The sequence below is a fragment of the Triticum aestivum genome, chromosome 3B (genome assembly GCF_018294505.1).
Source record: "Triticum aestivum cultivar Chinese Spring chromosome 3B, IWGSC CS RefSeq v2.1, whole genome shotgun sequence".
NCBI classification, from domain to species: domain Eukaryota; kingdom Viridiplantae; phylum Streptophyta; class Magnoliopsida; order Poales; family Poaceae; genus Triticum; species Triticum aestivum.
In genome coordinates this window covers 124,677,101-124,696,720 of record NC_057801.1, presented here as the reverse complement: position 1 = coordinate 124,696,720, position 19,620 = coordinate 124,677,101, and the positions used below count along the sequence as shown (strand labels likewise).

Sequence of the window (19,620 nt, the reverse complement as noted above, 5' to 3'; positions counted from 1 at the left end):
GACCTCTAATTTTAAACAATTCAAAATTTCAATTTTTAAATTTTAAAAATCTAAAAAACAAATATACATGTATACAAAGATGTAATGTCTATGTGTATACAAATGTGGGATGAAATACCTTAAAATTCAAGCTGCACAAAAAAAATTATAGTCTTTGAGAATCAACAGTACATATGCTAAAAAATGCACAAATTTGTCTTTTCTGTAGTCCTCGTTTTCACGTATTTTGACCTGAAAATTCGCACGCATGTGCATTATGTCTTTGGATATATGTGTATTTTTTTCAAATAAAAAATGAGAATTTTAAATTTCTAAGTTCTCAAATTAAGGTCTTCATGGAGCTCGGCCTCCATTTGAAATTTTTATACGACCGATGTTGAGGACATCGCCTATCGTTAGCGTCTCGCTGGACCACGAATTAGAAATTAATTAGAAATCTGTTGATTAATTGATTTTATTGATTGACTACTATCGACCAATTTTTTGCTTGCAATTCCTAGTCTCCAAGCACTAATAGGTAAAACGGAAACAACCATCGGTGTACTCTAAGCCTTTAAATAGGACAACACTATATTAATATAACGCAGCTGCGTGGTGAGCACAAAGTGAACTATTCTTTCGCCTTTTACTAAAGAATACCGTGTGCATGCCACACTAAGCAGCATATCTTAACACTATATTAATATATAACTACATATTACGTGTCAAACAATGAGTCAACGAAAAATAAATAGGACAACGCTACAACACATGTCCTATCAAATGAGGGTGGAGTATGATTTGTGGCCATAATCCGCTTCAGAGCCCATGCTCATCTGCACAAATACTGGAAAATTTCAGAAAAAAACAAAAAAAATTGCATGGTAGATAATCTATTGCGCGAGGTCCGCTTTGATTTTCAAATCATTTGGACATCTGAGCCGCCCTTGGCAATAAAGACAAATTCAGGGTCTGTACAGAAGTTTACTGGTCATGCACTGTTCTGACCCGACTTGTCCTTTTTGCTGACAGCTAGTCAGATGTTCAAATGACCTGAAAATTGGAGCGGACCTTACTGATAGGAAACGTTGCATGAAAAACAAAAAAAATCTACGCACATGCAAGATCTATCAAGGAGATGCATAGCAACAAGAGGGGAGAGTGTGTCTTCATACCCTCATAGACCGTAAGCGAAAGCGTTTAATAACGTGGTTGATATAGTCGACCTTCTTCGCCATCCAACCGACCAAGTACCGAATGTACACTACTAGGAAAAACCCTAGTAGCAGCGCTGGATTTAGAGCTACTAGTAGCGCTTGTACAAGCGCTACCAGTAAGGCGCTACAACTAACTTGTAGCGGTAGCGCTGTTTGTCCAGCGCTACTGCTATACCTAGTTAGCAGTAGCGCCCGTGCTGGAAAAGCGATGCCGATAGTAGTAAGTAGCAGTAGCATTTCTTTGAAAAGCGTTACTGCTTATTTTTCCTGTATTCTTTAAATTGCAGCTTATTTTTGCTGTATTTGTATAGATTTTATATACAGTATTTTCATCATATGATTTTATGACTATGATTAGTTAGTATATACAACAGTGGGTGAAATGAATGTTGATTAGATTCAAGTGGAGGCAACATGTGGTGCATGTCAAAAGTATACTACTAATCAAAGTGGAGGCAACATGTGGTGCATGTCGAAAGTATACTACTAATCAAGTTTGGATAAGTAGTATACTTTCGACATGCACCACATGTTGCCTCCACTTGAACCTAATCCACATTCATTTCACCCACTGTTGTATATACTAAATAATTATCATATTAATTACCACCAACACAAGATATTTAATCATCATCATAGTCATTACCACCAACACTAGTTATTTAATCATCATAGTCATAATGTAGCACATCATCATCTTTAAACTCATTCTAGCTAGCTAATCACCACCAACACTAGCTATTGTAGCTATTTAATCACCACCAACACTAGCTAATAATAATCAGCATAGTCATTACCACCAACACTAGCTATTTAATCATCATAGTAATAGTGTGGCATATCATCATCTTCAAACTCATTCTAGCTAGCCAATCACTCATGTTGCTTTCTCTCTCAGGTAAAATAGCATAGAACATGTATAGCACTCCTGCTTCATCATATTGGAGAATCACTACAGGAATCAGCTACTTTGCCATCAGCCGCGGCGGACGGCAAAGGCACGGATGGCGGACGGCAAAGGTCTTTGCCGTCCGCCGCGGACGGCAAAAGTGGACGGCAACGTACGGGACGGCAAAGAGCTACATTGTTGTCCGCTTCGGGCGGCTGACGGCAAAGGGTCCTTTGCTATCAGCTGCCGACGGCAAAGAATACTGACGGCAATAATTGCGCTGTTACTCCGTTAGGTGGTCAACGGCAAGCCTTTGCCGTCGGCCGCTGACGGCAAACATCGGAAGGCCTTTGCCATCCGCCGCTGTAGGCAAAGTTTTTTTTCTCTTTGCCGTCAGCCACTGTTGGCAAACTGGCCAAATAGGTCAGCCTCCCAGGAAGCACAGTTGCCTGCCACGTGGCCTCTTTGCCGTCCGCTGCTGATGGCAAAGAGACATTGCCGTCGGTGGCTGACGGCAAAGAGCCTGCATATTGGCTCTTTTTTCTGTTTTTTTTAATCCAACAATTTTCACAGCAAATATATATGACATATATAGATATATTTCACAGAGCTATTTAACAACACATAAGTTTCATCGTACATACATATATAGTTCCATCCACTCATACATAGCAAGTTCCATCAAGATAGCAAAGTTGCACATACATATTACAATGCAAAGATTCATCAAGATAGCAAGTTCCATCGTAGTAATCTAGAAGAATACTAGAAGAGAATGAAATTAAAAACAAGCACTCCATCATAGCAAGCTAGCTTCCGAGAAGTGAATGAAATCTGCAAAATGGCAAATAAGAAAGTTAGGAAAAGGTGACTAGAAGAAGAAGACTAGAAGAAGAAGCACGCCATTGTTTGTGAGGTAACTTAGGTGAAATGGATCGTTTATGAGCTAACTTAGGTAAAATGCATCATTTTAGAGCTAATGTAGGTAAAATGGATCGTTTATGAGCTAACTAAGCTAATTATGCTGTTTTTTACATAAGTAAGGTAAGTACATGTCATTATTGAGCAAACCTAGTTAACCAAGCATATTATAACTAACTTAGGTCATTTTGGAGGAAACAAAGCTAAGTATAGATCGTTTTAGAGCTAACTTAGGTAAACTGGCTGGTTTTGGAGGTCAGTAAGCTTATTAAGTCATTTTGCAGGAAAAGAAGCTACGTCTAGGTCATTAAGGTAAGCATATTGGATGAAATGAAGCTAAGTCTAGGTCTTTATGCATTTGTTAAGCAAAAAACTAGAGAAACTTACCTTGATCATGGAGGTGTGGGAGCGGGCTGGCTCAGGTCAGTAGCTGGAGAAGGATCGTGTGATGCTTGTGTGGAGTAACGCTGCACCAAAGATCATTTCCAATGTTTCGTTAGCATGATGACACTCAAATGTTAAGACTAGCAAGTAACGTCCATTCAAATTAAACTCACCGTGGTCTCAGGAGCAATCTCTAGATCAATGGCTATGGAGCCACGGGACCTCCCGCCACTAGATATCATCACCTGCTCTGGATTGTAGGGGATCTGGCTCGGGTTAAACTCCTCCCCTTTCCTCGCCTTCCCCTTGACTTGCTTGTAAGAGGCAGTGTGGGCCATGGCATACAGGTCATACCCCTCTGGCACCTTATCCGTCTTATTGTAGCATGCCTAAAAGAGAGAAACAAAGTAAATTAGTAATTAAAGGGCTCAAGCTAGCATGATGAATGAATTGCATTAATAATGAAGCAAACCACATTACCCAATTCCGCCCGAACTGATATAAGCTGGAGTTACCTTGATGGTGTGGCACACCTTCAATTTGGGCACGTTTGTCCTTGGCCTCAGTCGGCTCCCCTTCCATCTTTCAACACCTGCCATGACAAAGAGTAAACAAAATTAGTACAACATAAAAAAAATACCGACATCAATAATAATATGTATATCACTTAAGTGTATCATCATCAAGTACAACATAAAAAAATTGAATACCTGACACTACTAATAATCTCGATCAGTATCATCAATAAATGCATAATCATCATCATCACTATAATCAATGACGGGCTCATAGGGTTCAGTGGCATCAACATGTGGAAGGCCACCTTTACGTAATCGGTCAAGAATTGAGAGGTCGTCCGCAGCAGTAACCTCTTCTTGTTCCGGCTCTTCTTGTTCCTCCTCTGGGGTGATGTGGGATTCACTATCGCTGTCTACTTCAATGTTTTGGGGTGAAGTATACCGGTTCTTGAAACGATTTTTGGAAAGACGTGTCTCTTGGAAGAATTATCCTTCATATGTGTCTGGGTTAATGTGAGGTTCATAATCCTCTTCCTTTGGGGGAGATAGTCTAGCACGTGGCGGCACTTCATAAATGACATCCCAACCTTTCAGATTTGGATTAGTTTGGCAGGCCCAGGGTAGATAGAATACTTGGGTTGCCTGTTGAGCCATAATATAGACATCAGGAACATCTAAATGGGTGCTTTGTTGATTTCAACTAGCCCTATATGTTCATGAGTCCTTCTAGTCTCCTTCGGCTGAAACCAATAACATTTGAAGACTACGACATTCGGTGGGTTTTCACCATAGAATAGAAGTTCATAAATTGCGTCAACTCTCCCATAATACTCGGTACCTCCTTCGCCGATAGCAGATAGACAACAATTTGTAGACTTTCGGTCGGCCATAGATAGCTCTTTGCCATAGGTACGGAAATGATACCCGTTGATGTCGTATTTGTCAAATGAACGGACCTTATAGTCAAAACCATTAGCGACTTGTCTCAATTCGGCGTCCATAGACTCTGAATTAGCCTACAAGTTTAATATGAAAGGATTGTTGCATTACGCACAAATTAGCAAATGAAATGAAATTGTCTAATAGAATTACCGTTTGTTTGAACCAAGAGATGAAACCGGGATAGCCGCCTCCTTGCTTTGCGAGAAGCTCATACTCTTCGACGGAATCCTTTTGGATCACCGCTCCATACGATAATAGGGCGACGTATCAACTGTATGAAATATCCAGGAATAAGAGCAGTTCAAAGGAAATAGAAGTTGCGAAACAATGTACCGAGAACTTACTCGATGTATGGCCGCACTTCTATCAGGTTGTTGAAGATATACAACGAAATGGTCCGCCATTCTTCGTTATCCAAAGATACTGGATTTGAAACACTGGCTGGTGCGAGATTGCCTTTGAATAGGCTGAGGTTGGATCCACCCTTTTTAGGCTCGTCAGCATTGTACCAAGGCTTCGGATTATGCAAATGACGATTTTTGGTTTCGTAGTGTGCTGTCACGAAGTTTGTCGCCTCCTCAGTGATGAATGCCTTAGCCATAGACGCTTCAATTCTACGTTTATTTTTACATTTTTCTCGAAGCGTCTTCTGCATCCTCTCAGTTGGGTAGCACCAACGATTTTGCACGCCCCCCCCCCAATCTTGCCTCGGTCGGGAGATGCAAAATCAAATGCTGCATTGGATTAAAGAAGCCCGGTAGAAAGATCTTCTCTAACTTGCAGATCAACTCTGGCTCCAACTCTTCCATTTCTTCTAGCACGCCAGGCGATAGTTCTTTTGCACAAAGAACACGGAAGAAATAGCTGAGTTCTGCCAGTATTAGCCATTCATCCTCAGGGATGAAGCCACGCAACATCACCGGCATTACCCGCTCAATCCATATGTGCCAATCATGACTCTTGAGACCAAATATCTTCAATTTATCAAGACTCGCTCCCCTCTTTAGATTCGCTGCATACCCATCGGGGAACATCAACTGCATTTTCACCCACAAGATAATTTCCCTCATAGCTGGCCTTCCAAGATTGAACCATGCCTTTGGCTTCGTCCAGTTCTGCTTTTCTTTCGGTTCTTTCATGTTTTGTAATGGCCTATCACATAGCGCCTCCAGATCGACTCTAGCCTTAGTATTATCCTCTGACTTCCCATCTATGCCAAACAATGTACCAAAAAGTGCCTCGGCGATATTCTTCTCAGTGTGCATCACGTCGATGTTGTGTGGGCAAAGGAGGTCTTTGAAGTAAGGCAGATCCCATAAGCATGTTTTGTGAGTCCAGGCGTGCTCAGAATTATACCCCTTGAAGTACCCTGGACGCTCTGGATCTGGCTCGAGAGCGTTTAACTGATCCAGGGTTTGTTGGCCTGTCAACGCAGGTGGTGCAGAGTTTTTTACAACTCTACCTCTGATGAAGTTCTTCTTGTCTTTCCTGAACTTATGGCGAGGATCCAGGAACTGTCTATGCATGTCGAAGCAAGAAAACTTGCGACCGGCCTGAAGCCAACGAAACTCAAGAGCTCCCTTGCATGTGGGGCACGGGAACCTTCCATGCACACACTAGCCAACGAATAGCGCATATGCCGGCAAGTCATGCGTCGAGTACATGTACCAGACACGCATTATGAAGTTTCGTTTGCTATAGGCGTCGTATGTCTTGAACCCATTATCCCAGGCTTCTTGCAATTCGTCCTTAAGCAGCTGCATGTACACATTCATATTTTTCCCCGGATAGTTGGGCCCTGGAATTATCAACGTCAGGAAAATGTTCTTTCTTGGCATAATCTGTCCCGGGGGGGAGATTGAGTGGAAAGACAAATACGGGCCAACAACTGTATTGGGTTGCCGTCATACCAAACACACTGAACCCATCGGTGCTGATGCCGACTCGAGGATGCCTCGGCTCTGCCGCTTTGTCAGCATGTAATTCATCAAACTTTTTCCACGCAACACCATCCGATGTGTGTACCATCATCAGATTACCATCTGCATCTAGTTCGGTTCTTTTGCCTGTTTTGTGCCATGTCATCTGTCTGGTCGTCTCTTCGACCATGAAAATACGTTGAAGCCTTGGTACGATTGGCATATACCGAAGAACACTAACAGGGATTTTGGTTTGTGTCTTCTCACCCATACCATTGTCTACCACAATATACCTGGAACACTTGCAAATGGGACAATAGTTCAAGTCCGCATAGTCAAGCCTAAATAAGGCACATCCTTTCTCACAGGCATGTATCTTCTCATAGGGCATCTTCAGTGCACGGAGGATTTTTTCCGACTGGTACAGGTTTGCAGGCATTACATGGCCTTTGGGTAGAAAGCGTCCAAGTACTGTCATAATTGCGTCATAGCATTCTCTGCCCAAGTTGAACTGAGCCTTCAAAGCCATTACTTGTGAGATGGCATCCAACTGACAAAGCTCAGTGTGCTCGTGAAGCGGACGTTTTGAAGACTCCAACATTTCATTGAAGGCCTTTGCAGATTCCTCCATCTCCTCGTCCGAATCCCGAGCATCATCATAGTCTTGCACCATGTTTTCCATCCCGCTACCATGCTCGTCGGTGCGACGATGATCCACCTCAGCTCGGTCACGTTGGACAGACTCACCATGAAATGTCCACACCGTATAATCGGGCGTAAAACCATTCTTCTGCAGGTGTTTACCCATTTCAGCCTCTGTCCTCTTTTCCCAATTGCCGCATCGGAAACAGGGGCACCAAGTTTTCCTCTGGCCATTTGCAAATGCGGCTTGCACAAACCCCTTGGTTTTTGTGAACCATTCAATGCTCCATTTGTTCTGACCAGTGTGACCAGTATACATCCACGCACGATCACTCATCTTGACTTTCAGAGCTACTGGACACACAACAATTATATATATAATTCACCATGTATATATCCATCAGTTGATCTACTTTGTCAATTTTATCACGTCCATGCAACCTACACTCTAATAGGTAATGATAGGTCCTAATCCCACCCGAGTATGTGTAGATTGGGTTCATTTTCCCAAGCTATGCTCCGGATCCGACGCAAAATTTCGGCAGCACCTCCCCGCAATAAACATAGAGGATGTGTACCCGGAGAACAACAGGGGAGGCACTGACGAAATTTATGCGTCGGATCCGGAGCAAAGCATATGGGAAAACGAACCCAATCTACACATACTCGGGCTGTCCATGATAGCGTTGGACAATTCGAAAGAATCAAGGTTATAAATATGCAAATGCATGCATATTTATAACTATGATGCTTTCGAACGGGAGACACATATTGGTTACACATACTGATGATTCAAGACACATATATAGCTAGCTACCAAATTTCATGTCATTTGTGCAAATAATTAATGGGGGAGAAGGACATGTCATTTGTGCTCACCCACGAACGAAGGGGCGGAGCTCGTCAAACGCACGGCGAGGTCGTCGAACACCAAACCTCGCAGCGATGAAACAACTGCACATTTAAATCTACCCGATCAACACAATTATATATGATGTTTTTCATAACAAAATCGAAAAATATATGACCTAACTAATAATTCACAAATATATAACCCCGTCGGCCTCTGGAAGGCCAAAGAGCACCTTTTCGGGAGGTTTAGGGGGTCGGGGTGTCATGTCGGTGTCAGGGTGCTGTTTCGGGGTTAGGGTGTCGTGTCGGGGTCGGGGTGTCGGGGTGTGGTGTCGTGGTCTGTGTGTCGGGGTGTGGTGTCGGGGTCAGGGTGTCGGGGTCAGGTGTCGGGGTGTGGTGTCGGGGTCAGGGTGTTGGGGTTAGTGGTCGGGGTGTTTCCTTCTATCCTTCTTCTTCTTTCCTTCTCTTCTTCTTCTTTTTTCTTCTTCTTTCCTTTCTTCTTCTTCTTCTATCCTTCTTCTTCTTTCCTTTCTTCTTCTTCTTCTTCTTTCCTTTCTTCTTCTTTCCTTTCTTCTTCTTCTTCTTTTTTCATCTTTTTTCTACTTCTTTTACTTCTTTTCTTTTCTTCTATTCTTCTTCTTTTACTTCTTCTACTTCTTTTCTTCTTCTTCTTTTTCATCTTTTTTCTACTTCTTTTCTTTTCTTCTTTTTCATCTTTTTTCCACTTCTTCTTCTTTTCTTCTACATATTCTTTTTTCTAACACTAACACTAATTTTTCTTCTTTTCTAACACTAAATCTAACACTAACACTAACGCTAACAATTAAACAAGAATTAAACAGCAAAAAAAGAAAAACAGAAAAAAAAAACTCACCGGAGCAGGGGGCGACGCTGGCGCCGGGGTGGTGGGTGGGTGGGGGGCGGCGGGGCTCCGGGGCAGTGGGATGGCCGGGCGGCGGGGGCACGGGCGGCGCCGGCGGGAGGGGCGGGGCGGGGGCGGGGGCGGGAGGGGCGGGGGCAGCGCCGGGCGGCGGGACGGTGGGGGCGGTGGCGGGTGGGGGAGGGGGTGGGGGCGGCGCCGGCGCCGGGCGGCGGGGGGCGGTGGCAGGGGCGGGTAGGGCGGGGGCGGCGCCGGGCGGCGGGGGCGGGGGTGGCGGGGGCGGGGGCGGAGGAGGTCGAGGGAGAGAGATGAGTAACGGGCGGGGGAGGGGGCTTGGCCGTTAGTTAGGTTAGTTAGGGTAGCCTTTGTCGTCCGCCCTCCTTTGCCGTCCGCTTTTGTTCATATTTGCCGTCTGCGGCGGACAGCAAAGCGGGGGGACGTTAAGTATTTTTTAACCAGCTCCTCAGTGGGCCCCCCCTCCCTCTTTGCCGTCAGCTAGCGGACGGCAAAGAACAGGCTGATGGCAAAGGCTTTCTTTGCCATCAGCCAGTTCTTTGTCGTCTGCTTTCGGGTAGCTGATGGCAAAGAGCTTCTTTGCCGTCTGCTAGCTGACGGCAAAGAGCTGGCAGATGGCAAAGTAGCTGATTCCAGTAGTGAATACAGATGAATCTGTCTCCTAATTGTTGGTCGCGCTTCTGATTGCTTCCCCTTAGTACTTCTTTGTTGCGATCCTTCACAATTTTGCTCCAATCTTTGAGTATTAAGACTTGCTCGCTTCGAGAGATCTTGAATGCACTTATGTGCAATGTAGAATGTCTTGGCCGTAAGCTAACCATTGTCATGCGACCATTAAGCTCGATCCAACAAGGCACAACACTCATTGGGAGTCCTCGTTGAAGAACATCATAGTAACATACTTAGCAATGAAGTTTAGCTTAAAAAATAATGTATGCAAAAGATGCACTAATGATGATAAATAGTAAAAATCTTACCATCTTTCCTAAATAGATGTGGCTGTAGTTCAATACGAACACTAGTGGTCGCACGTTTTGAATACTAATATCTCGAAGTCCAGGAAAATAACATATCTTGAGATTATCAAGATCCTCAAGCCATGAAACATAATGACCTATCTCCTCGCAGTTTAGTTCAGCCCCGGGATAGTACTAGGTCCTGTCTACCAAGCGCTGGACATGTTTGCTTGAATGGAAATAAGCTGTCAATAGAAATTAGTTGTCAACTATTTTCAAATAAACAATATAAATTACTTAATAAATATGGTTGAGAAACTCACATAATGGTAGAACTGGAGGCGTCTGCACATCGACCCAGATGTCGATATTACCTTCAATTTCATCTTTCGAACGAATATCAAAGGCGATAACCATATAAGGCTCAAATGCATAAGCCTTGCATAGTGCTCTCCAATTTTTGCATTCAAAATAGGAGTAGCTGTCTGTATTGTATAATTTTGCGGCAAAAGTATAACCATGCTCGGTCCTCAAGTGAGCTCTCTTTACCTCCATACTTTCCATAGTACTGAAACCTATGCAAGACATAGATTCTTGCATGACAGGGGATACACTGGTAGAATTGTAAAAAATTAAAATTATAAGTTGAAGCAAAAAAAGAAGAAGTAGCAGAAGTCATGCTTAATTACAAAAAAAGACTTGTCGTTGTGACTTACTGTATCCACTTCGAAGCTCTCATCCAGCACGATGTTGAAGCGCCTACCACCAACTAGGTGAGGCCTGTCGCACATGTCGCGCTCGTCTTCATAGTATTCGCACATACCGAATTCCCTTTTGTTGTCAGACATTTCCTATATATGTTCATATTTGAAACATTAAAAATCAGTCGAAGGCAACTACTAGGAAACTCAACACACAGATCACTATTACTCAATATGTAATGAGTTGACTTTAGTCTGTCGAGTCTTCCTTCCTAAACTCTTATCTCACGTATATGGTGGGCACTCCCACTCTGATATTGCAATCATTGGTGATGGTCGCTACTCCTCCCTTCCCTAGTGCATTACAAATATCTAGCACAAGGAAAAGAAGGAGAAGCGACCCCCACGACAACAGTCGGCATTCTTCTTCTCTCATATATGGTGGACACTCCCTTACCGATTTTTCAACCGTCGATGATGGTCGCTAATCCTTCTTCCCCTAGTGCACAACAAAGGTCTAGCAAAAAGAGAAGAAGGAGAAGCGACCCCCACGACAACAGTCGGCATTCTTCTTCTCTCACATATGGTGGAGACTCTCCTCACTGAATTTTTGACTGTCATGTATGGAGCCCCGACAGACTTAAAGTCAACTCAAAGTGTCGTTTAATTATCTTTCTAGCAAATCTGGAGCACTCGATATTTCCTACATATTCTAGCACAAGTCATGCTTAAATTTATGGAAAAATCCGGCATGACCTTTCCTAAAATAGGACATATCGAGCGCCTGAAATTTGCCGGAATGGAAATGAATCGACACTCCGGCAAAACATAGGCCTCTCGGATTTTCCCACATTCGCACATGAGCATAAACTGGTGCTCGTTACATTTCAATGGTTCAATATTGACAAAACATTTCAATATATTTCTACTCTAGTTCTACTCTATTCAACACCGAGGAGTAAAGAAGGAGGAGGTGGACTTTTACCTCAGCAACTCGGGTGTAGAGGAAGTAGAGGTAGCTCGGATGACAATCATACCAAGGAGACGCAACCCTACAAAGCCTGCATATTCCACCGAGTGAAAATTTTAGATCATCAAATCTCATATAGCATTCTTTGATGACAAAGTGATAATGACATAAAAATAATTAATTTTTCCAATACATTTCTATATTGAAAATAAAAATTACAAAAAATTTCTATACCTAGATTTTCTTACTAAAAGTTTTATTACTAAGTTTGATACCTAAATTTTTCTCATGTAGCATTCCAATAGATTTCTATAATTGAAAATTTTCTATACCTAAAAAATTATATTACTAAAACTTTTTTATATTCAAAAAACATATTTACTAGTCTTCTATCCTATTAAAAATACCTATATTCTACCTATATTTTCTATTTTATTCTATTCAAAATACCTACATTCTGTTCATATAACTTATATGTTCTATTTTACTCAAAATAATTAACATAGATGGTGGAGAGAGGTGAAGGAAATATGCCCCAGAGGCAATAATGAAGTTGTTATTTATATTTCCTTATATCATGATAAATGTTTACTATTCATGCTAGAATTGTATTAACCAGAAACTTAGTACATGTGTGAATACATAGACAAAATATAGTGTCCCACTACTATAGAATGCTGCTAACGCGACACTATGGTCAGAGACTCTTCGACGAAACTGTGTGCGATGCAATAATCGCAAATAGTGGTGTAAAAAAACCGTCAAAAAATGTGCAAAACGTTTGCAATTACGGATGCATCAAAAACGGTTCAAATTTTAGTTGCGTGTGCATTGCAGGGCATACGGTTCAGTTCAATGAACTATTTGCGATGAGAAGAAGAACAGAAACGGGCATCCAGATGAAGGCATGTGCGATATACGGCATACAGTTCAATCGGATTAACTATTTGTGATGAGCCGGAACAACAGAAATGGACAGCTAGATAAAGGTGTGTGCGATTGAGGGCATAAGCTTCAGAATGATTAACTGTTTGCGATTAGGCAACAGATCATAAACGGCTAGCCAGATCAAAGGTGTGTGTGGTTGATGGCATAGACTTCACATGGATGAACTGTTTGCGATTAGTCAGAACAAACAGAAACAGTTAGACAGATCAATGTGTGTGCGCTTAACGGGCACACATTCTAATTAAAATAAGTATGCACGATGGTAATAATGAGCGCGCATGGTTCTTGGAACAAGACGTGTGTCGACATTGCCTATTGCGGTGCACCAAACGCCACGTACGCGGCCGAGAAAGCGTGCCCACGTTACGCCATCCGGGAATAGTGCCGCACTTAGAAATTATATAACCGTCAATAAATTTTGAGCCTGCGTCCCATCACCTTTCAAATTGCAAACCTGTTCACACCGATCAAAACCTAAATGGTTTCCCACTTAGGAGCGTATTAGTACTCGGTTATAAATATTGTACTGTGCCAAGATGACTGCACATTCCTTCCTCAACTCCTCATCCACAAAAGCAAACAAGTCATTCAGCACCGTTCTCTTGCGTCTGCCATGGCCAGATTGAGTTCTCGCTCGAGAGATTACCACCAGGGAGAGGCAAGCATGGAAGCGGAAGCACGAGAGATATCCCACTTAGCCACGAAAGCATCCGACATGTCCCGTCACGCCGCCGAAGCAGCACGTAGGTCCCGCCGCACCGCCGAAGCAGCATGGAGGTCCCGCCACGCCGTTGATGCAGCAGACTGATCTAGCCGCGCTGCAGAAGCAGCAGAGATGTCCTGCCGCACCGCGAATGCATTAGAGATGTCCTCGCGCACCGCGGCGGTCTGGGTAAATCTCTCACTGGCAGGCGAGAACTCTTACAAGCGCATGCATGCGATCGTCCATAGCTAGATGGATCAGATCTCCGGCTGGTTGAAGCTGCAGGACGAGTTGAATGCCTTGTTTGAACAACTCCGGGCCGAGCGCGACCTGCTGAGGGCGAAGATCGCCGGAAGGGCGAAGCAGGCGAAGGAGACTGCTGCCTTGTTGAAGAGGATGGGCGTCATCATCAAGAAACTTACGGACGAGAATGCCATGCTCCGCATCGAGCGTGAAAGGCTGGTGGAGGAATCCGCGGTTGCTGCCAAGCTGCATATTAAGCACATGAAACTGATGATAGAGATCATCGCCGCTCGCCACGAGAACTAGTCTCCGCGACCTACAGCATATCAAGAAAGTAAAGATCAGCGAGCCAAATAGTTTTATGCGCCTTCCTTCTTCTTTTGCCCTTGTGTATTTCGGTCATAGCCACATGTGGCTTTTTTAGTTATCTTCCTAGATATGTAAGACAAGTACTATCCACTGTCATCGTCCCTATATTGATCATGCTTGCTATAAGTCGCAGTCGATGCTATATAGGTCCGTCGGATCTTACAACAAGATCCGTGCAAAACTTTCTTTTCAGATTTTCACTTTTCTCTCTTAAATCTTAGTCCAGCGAGACATAGCCACGCCGTGAAACAGGGGCTCGGGCGCCATTAATGGAGACGTTGGGATGGAGGTGCATGGCGGAGAGAGGTTAAAGGGCTCTCCTCCCGATGAGCACGCGCAGGGGTCCCTCCCGTACTTAAATAGCTACCCCGCACGGCACCTCCTAGCCAATAAAAAAAGGGACGCGTGGCGGCACGTACTTTAAGTAGAATGCCCATTGAGGGAGTCTTGGATTAGGGGGTGTCCGGATGGCCGGACTATGACCTTTGGTCGGACTCCCGGACTATGAAGATATAAGATTGAAGACTCCGTCCCGTGTCCGGATGGGACTTTCCTTGGCGTGGAAGGCAAGCTTGGCGATACGATATGAAGATCTCCTCCGATTGTAACCGACTTTGTGTAAACCTAGCCCTCTCCGGTGTCTATATAAACCGGAGAGTTTTTCTGTAGGATGAACAACAATCATACCATAGGCTAACTTCTAGGGTTTAGCCTCTCTGATCTTGTGGTAGATCCACTCTTGTACTACCCATATCATCAATATTAATCAAGCAGGAGTAGGGTTTTACCTCCATCGAGAGGGCCCGAACCTGGGTAAAAACATCGTGTCCCTTGTCTCCTGTTACCATCCGCCTAGACGCATAGTTCGAGACCCCCTACCCGAGATCCGCCAGTTTTGACACCGACATTGGTGCTTTCATTGAGACTTCCTCTGTGTTGTCACCGTCAAGAAGGATGCCGCACCCCGTCTTTAAAGACGGCGCTGTTGCTAAAGGAGCTTTGGCTGTCGGCCAAACTCTCCGGCTAGGAAGTTTTTTGATGACCGCCTGTTCGGCCGCCGCGCCGACGATGACCTCTCGGGCCATCGAAACCAATCTTCACATCAGCTCGGAACTCGCCGAGCAGTTAGATCCGACGGAGCTGTTTTCCCTGAACGAGCTCTTGGATCGCATTGCCGCCCTGGGAGTCGCTATAGATTATGACCAGATTGGGCTTAAACCCGATCAGAGAGAGATCGACTCTCCCGAGGTCACCCACCACGTTGAAGTGGTGGAAGAACAATGCGGCGAATCTTCGCCCGCTCTAAGTACTAGATGTGTCCGGATTCCCGACCCCTCCAAGCTGGACACCCGCGGAGGGCAGGATGTTGCCCAAGCCCTGAACCTAAAGTCAGGCAGCATGCCTGATTCATTGAATAATTTCCAAGAAAGCAAGCTTCCGAGTTCGGAAACTTATTGGCCCCTGAATCTTATATCGGGCGAGGTTCCGGATTTAAATCCACCCGCCCACCCAACTATAAGGGATTTATCCCAAATACGGCAAGAGCCCGGGGAAACAGTACACCACTATTGGGCCAGATTCCTCCTGGTTATGAACAGGATAAAGGACTGCCGTGAGAAAGAAGCAATTTCATTCTTCTGTAACAACTGCACGGACATCGGAATCCTCAACGCCATAAGTCGCCGCGAAATTACACGCTTCGCCGACTTGACATGCATAGTACGAAAGTACTGTGCGACAGAAAGCGTTCGGAAAACCGAAGATAAATTCTGGGACAATCCGGCCCTGAATACAATACAAGTCCGAAACAAAAGGGCGCATTATCGCCAGGCATCTGAGCCAAACAGCAAAAAACAAAAACCCTCTATAGGGTATGGGACCGTACTGGAGGGATGGCTCAATGGACCCTGTAAAATTCATAGTTCAGGGGAAGTCACACCAACTCACAGCCTTAGAGCATGTTGGATACTCCGGCAGGTGGCCAGAAGTGGCGAGGAGCTTCTAACTCCAGAATCCGCAAAGCACCACCCCAGAAATGCCAGTACGGTGTCGACAGTCTTCGAGACCTTCGCATCAAACAATGCGAGGAAACGAACGCTCCGCAGCCTTACCGAAGTCTACCAAGTAGCAACAATAAACCCATGGAGTGACACGGCTATTACCTTTAATGCCAGTGACGAACCTAAATTCCGGACAGCCCGAGCACCAGCCGCATTGGTCCTCAGTCCGATAGTGGACGGCTTCCGACTTACAAAGGTACTCATGGACGGCGGCAGCGGACTTAACCTCATCTACGAGGAAACCCTGCGAAAAATGGAAATAGACTGGAGCCGCATTGAGCGAAGCAACACAACCTTTAGAGGAATAATACCAAGCCGGGAAGCGTGCTGTTCAGGGAAAATCACACTGGATGTGGTGTTCGGCACGCCGGATAATTACAGATCCGAGGAGGTCACATTTCAAGTGGCCCCGTTCAGCAGCGGATACCACGCTCTGTTAGGGCGAGAAGCATTTACAATTTTTCAAGCCATACCCCATTATGGGTACATGAAGCTCAAAATGCCCGGACCCAACAAAATCATCACTCTTGCAAGTGATCCGGACACAGCGCTCCGCGCCGAAAACAAGACAGCCGCACTGGCCCTGGAGGCAATATCCGAAGCCCTAGCAGTCGAGGAACTAACTGCGTTGCGCTCCACGGTGGACAGGGACGGTGTGATACTAGATAAGAGATCCAAGTCCACCTCTTTTAAACCAGCGGACGAAATAGTCAAATTCCAAGTCCATCCAACGGACCCCACAAAAACGGCCTCCATCGGGGCACAACTAAAACCCGATGTAGACGCTGCACTCAGAGAATTCCTGCGAGAAAATTGGGACATTTTCGCCTGGCACCCTTCAGACATGCCAGAAATCCCACGCAGGCTGGCCGAGCACAGCCTGAACATCCTAAAAGGGTTTAAGCCCATTAAGCAGACTCTACGGCGTTTCTCCGAACCCAAGAGACAAGCCATGGGAGAGGAGCTAGCAAAACTGCTGGAAGCCGGATTCATCAGAGATATAAAACATCCGGACTGGCTAGCAAACCTGGTGATGGTACCAAAGAAGGACAAATCCTGGCGCCTATGCGTCGATTTCAAAGACCTAAATAAGGCCTGCCCAAAGGATCCTTTCCCACTCCCCCGAATTGATCAAATCATCGACGCCACTGCAGGACACGACTCATTGTGTTTCCTCGATGCATACTCTGGCTACCACCAAATCAAGATGGCAGAGTCAGACCAAGCCGCAACGGCATTCATCACCCCATACGGCCCATTCTGCTTCAACACGATGCCCTTCGGGCTCAAAAACGCCGGCGCAACATATCAGCGCATGATTCAGACATGTCTGGCCAACCAGATCGGCAAAACAGTTGAAGCGTACGTAGATGACGTGGTCGTCAAAACCAAACACGTCGATACTCTAGTAGACGACTTGAGGCTCACGTTCGACAATCTCCGAACATATGACATTAAGCTCAACCCGGAAAAATGCGTTATCGGCGTACCAGCCAAGATCTTGGGCTTCATCGTATCCGGTAGAGGAATTGAAGCAAACCCAGCCAAGATCCGAGCTCTGTCACAATTGGATACCCCAAAAGACCTCAAACAAATACAAAAATTGACAGGATGCGTGGCGGCTCTAAGCCGCTTTATCTCCCGCTTAGGAGAAAAGGCATTACCCCTTTATCGCCTCCTGCGGTGCACCGAACACTTCGAGTGGACGGATGCCGCCACGACCGGACTCGAAGAAATCAAAGCCATACTGGCAACAAATCCGGTCCTGTCCGCGCCCAACACGGGCGAACTAATGCTATTATACATCGCGGCAACCCATCAAGTTGTAAGCGCGGTGCTCGTCGTCGAACGAGAAACGGACGGACACAAGTTCCCTCTCCAAAAACCAGTTTACTACGTGTCCACTGTCCTAACTCCATGCAAGTCACGGTACCCGCATTATCAAAAGATAGCATACGCGGTGTTCATGGCATCCCGGAAGCTGCGACACTATTTTCAAGAGTGTTTAATAACAGTGGCATCCGAAGTACCTCTTAATGATATTATAAACAACCGCGACGCAACGGGCCGGATTGCCAAATGGGCCATCGAGCTCCTCCCGTTCGACATAACTTACAAGCCAAGGCGAGCTATTAAGTCGCAGGTTTTGGCCGACTTCATCGCCGAATGGACTGAAGCCGAGCTCCCTAAAGAGTACGGCGCATACTCCAACTGGATCATGCACTTCGACGGCTCCAAAATGTTGGCTGGCCTGGGGGCTGGCGTCGTTCTGACGTCCCCAACCGGAGATACAGTCCAATACGTACTTCAGATAATGTACACGGATTCCAACAACGCAGCCGAATACGAGGCCCTTCTACATGGTCTCCGGATGGCAGTCTCCATGGGCATTCAGCGCCTAGAGGTCCGCGGGGATTCAAACCTCGCAATATCCCAAATAAATGGAGACTTTGACGCCAAGGATCCGAAAATGGCAGCTTACCGCAACGCCGTCTTAAAGATGTCAGCTCGGTTTGAGGGGCTCGAATTTCACCACATAGCCCGGGAGAATAACCAGGCAGCAGACGTGTTGGCACGCATTGGCGCCAAGCGCGATGCCGTCCCTCCCAACATCTTCCTAGAGAGGCTGTTCAAGCCATCCGTATCATGGGAGGGAGAGTCCGGAAACAATAGCCCGGACACAACCACACTGCCCCTCACCGAACACTCTGACACAGTTGGTGGCTCCGCCAACGAAACAACACCGTCAGCCCACACAATAATGGCAGTCATTGCCCCGTGGACAGAACCATTCCTAGCCTACCTAACTAGGCAGGAACTTCCCGAGGACCAAAACGAGGCCCGCTGCATAGTGCGGCGATCTAAAGCCTACAAAGTCCACGAGGGAGAGCTTTATAAGAAAAGCACAACCGGAGTCCTTCAAAGGTGTATCTCCGAAGAGGAAGGGCGAGACCTTCTAGCTGAAATTCATGCCGGACTCGGCGGGCACCACGCCGCAGCCCGGGCCCTTGTAAGCAAGGCCTTCCATACCGGATTTTATTGGCCAACGGCCCGGGCAAACGCTCAGGACTTAGTGCAGCGATGCGTCGGTTGCCAGTTATTCGCCAACCAAAGCCACATGCCGCCTACCGCCCTACAAACTATACCCATTACCTGGCCTTTTGCGGTCTGGGGGCTTGACATGGTTGGACCCCTTAAAGGAGGAACCCACAAGCAAAAATATCTACTGGTCATGGTGGACAAATTCACCAAATGGATAGAGGCCAAGCCTGTAAAGACGGCCGAATCCGGACCGGTGATAGACTTCATATCCGGGGTCGTACACCGTTACGGCGTCCCCCACAGCATCATAACTGACAACGGCACAAACTTCACGGCCGATGAAGTTAAACTCTGGTGCAAAAACATGGGCATTAAGCTCGACTACGCTTCAGTCTATCACCCTCAAACCAACGGTCAAGTCGAGTGAGCCAACAGTCTCATTATGAGCGGCATCAAACCCAGACTAGTGC

The 19,620-nt window shown here is 45.7% G+C and overlaps 1 non-coding gene across 1 annotated transcript; it reads left to right on the top strand.

The window, feature by feature from the left end:
- Positions 1-585: 585 nt before the first annotated feature.
- Positions 586-700, top strand: LOC123072990 (U5 spliceosomal RNA). Its single transcript, XR_006435518.1, has one exon. It is a non-coding gene; the product is annotated as a U5 spliceosomal RNA (small nuclear RNA).
- The last annotated feature ends 18,920 nt before the right edge of the window (positions 701-19,620 follow it).